Here is a 2,918-nt window from a genome sequence, read left to right on the forward strand (position 1 = left end):
TCACAACGAAACACACAGCGTCTTCACAACATGGCGGCGGCATCAATACTACAGCGAGAATAAAAGTTATGCTTTCTTTGCGTGCACATTTGGGCGCATTACATTATGCAAATCTTCTAGTGACCTAGATATGTGGGGGCATGTTAGAACAAGCCGTTTTAGGGGGGTGTGGCTGACTCTTAACTTTTATAAAGAATATCTCTTTGGATTTGAGACTTTAGTCTTTGCAACTTTACAGATCTTCTTTATGCACCAAGAGCTTGTAACACTCCAAAGAGAAAGGAAAACTTGAAATCGCATCATATGACCCCTTTAAAAATTAAGTTTGTTAGAACTTTGTGTTTCCAGAGATTAGTCTATCATATGTGGATCACTACCTCCACCTACTGGTTATAATTACTTCATGTCATCATGCAGGTGTTTCAAATACATATTTTCCAAATGTTTCAGTTTAATGAGGTGTATGTTTTTAAAGCAGAAAAAGTATAACATGTTTTTATGAAAACTAATGGTGTAAATTACAGTTAGGTCTAAATACAAACAAAAAAAATTTAATGTACAAGTTTAGTGATGTTACTTTAGTAAAGTTAGTTTTACTACATTTCATTAAAAAAGAATCCAGTCATGACTAGGAATAGTCTGTAATAAACATTGTCTGATGGTTAAATGAATTTCATTTTAGAAATAATTCATGATTTACATATTACTTTTAACATTACAAAAAACAGTGGTGTAATGTAATGAAGTAATAATACTTCGTTACAGTACTTAATTCTTTTTTTGGGAGTATCTGTACTTTACTTGAGTTTTTATATTTCAGCCAACTTTTACTTTTACTCCACTACATTTCCTAATTAAAATGTATACTTTTACTCCGATACATTTCTCATCGTCTGCGATAATATGGTAAGTGTTGTCATGATGTGCGATCTGACTTTAACGAGAATATCACCAAATGACACAGAGTGCAAGCACGTGATTTATTAGTCTATTAAAACTCAAAATTCCAGGCATTCGAAATTGTAAATGGCAAAAATGCTTCTGAATGCTTTTTATATTTATATAATTTAATATAGTTAACAATCTATATCACACAAAGAGTACCGTTTTTCTGCAGATATCAGCATGATAACACATTTAATAATCATTTTATACAAGTTCAGTAAAGCATAAGTGACATATTTTAGACATAATATTGCTTGTTTTTGCTCAATTTTGCAAATCAGTGGTTAAGTTGTATTTACAACACTGTTCCAGAACAGTTCAACCCAAATATTCAGATGTGTGCAGCGCATTTTATGGAGGACTGTTTCCTGATCCTGGTAGAGTAGACTACAATGCCGGCTGTTCTGACTCACAGACTGTAAGGGCGTTTTTTATATTTAAAGAATTTGCCACTGATGATTCAAACGTGAGTTTTTTGGGCAGTGTAGAGTAGGTCTTGTTGTTTGTCATTTCTCCGATCGCAAATGCAGACATGGTTTTATGTTATGTTTACGCGGCGCGATGCAATGCAACGCGTAAAAAGACAGTATAAGTCATTATAATTCTTAATTATGTCCCCACTGGATGCAACAAATGCCTCGTTTAAAATGGGTTTTAATGTATTTGTCTCGTCGCTCCGGCCGGGACAAGGCATCGCAGTATGATAAGGGGAATAACATTTCTGTCTCACGCTTGAGGTATTCGGCCAATCACAACGCACTGGATAGCTGGCCAATCAGAGCACACCTCGCTTTTCAGACCGATGAGCTTTGTTAAAATCGACGCGTTTCAGAAAGGCGGGGCATAGAGGAGAAACAATAATGTACAGTATGTGGAAAATAATGTGTTTTTTGAACCTTAAACCGCATAAAACACATTTCATTACACCAAATACAAAAAATAATGTTCTTTTTAGCAACATCATATGACCCCTTTAATGTTATTAATTATTAGTTAGCAGCTGGTATTTCTATACCAGATGCATTTTAGTCTTGTTTCTGATAGTGACACGCGTTGTCTGAGAGTAAACTCCAGATGCATTTGCATAGGTTTGTATGCACTGTATTATGAATATGCCATCTGTTGCTTTCGCATGCTGATACATTCCTCAACAAACGATTATCAAGTAGTTATTTGTATGCATAGCCTATATGTTTCATTTGCGCCTTATTCAGCTTACAGGTGTGTGTAATGGAATCCAATATTCAACCCCCCAGTTTACATTAAAAAATAGCCCATGATTATTGAGGTCATGTACATATATTGCGCGACAAGTCGATATATTGATTATTGCGACAGGCCTATATGTAGGCAATTAAAGGCTCATTATAATGATTTAAATGGTTTATTAATAAACGTGCGATTAGTCGACTAATGCTTAAAATGAACGACTACTAGGTCGACCAGAAAAATCCTTAGTCGAGGGCAGCCCTAATCCTAGGTTTTCCCATTTGTCAGTAAGAATTTTTTACTCATTTAAAACACAATCAAAATATGCTCCCTTATTCTTTTATATATTTTAATATGTACACGTCAGAATAAGCATGTTTGAATTTTTACATAAATATTGTTACACTGAATTACAATGTAATATTATTTCAACCAAATTTTGACATTTTATTCTCCAAAAACTTATTTGAAACCTTAAAAGTAGACACTTTACTTACATTTAATGTGCTTTCTATGGACATAAAATCACTTTTGTAAATTTCTTAATGTCTTTGACCCATATATATGTATATATATACATTAGTCCAGGTGAAATGTGAAAATAATGTTCACTTTTTCATAAAAGCATGAAACTTGGTACACTTGTATAGTTTGCGGCCCTAAACATTTTCAGAAATGGAGCCATCGCAAAAACACCTTGTGGTTGCCATGGCGACCATTTTACTTTCCGCCATAACCAAATTATGTATTTTGTGTCATAGCTC

General features: G+C 34.0%; 1 protein-coding gene across 1 annotated transcript in view; it reads left to right on the forward strand.

The window, feature by feature from the left end:
* LOC107706788 (dual specificity protein phosphatase 26-like) overlaps nt 1-2,918 on the forward strand; it is a 27,369-nt gene that overhangs the window by 11,588 nt on the left and 12,863 nt on the right. The window lies entirely within an intron of this gene.

The sequence above is a fragment of the Sinocyclocheilus rhinocerous genome, unplaced genomic scaffold, assembly GCF_001515625.1.
Source record: "Sinocyclocheilus rhinocerous isolate Xijiao unplaced genomic scaffold, SAMN03320098_v1.1 scaffold864, whole genome shotgun sequence".
In the NCBI taxonomy this organism is placed as follows: domain Eukaryota; kingdom Metazoa; phylum Chordata; class Actinopteri; order Cypriniformes; family Cyprinidae; genus Sinocyclocheilus; species Sinocyclocheilus rhinocerous.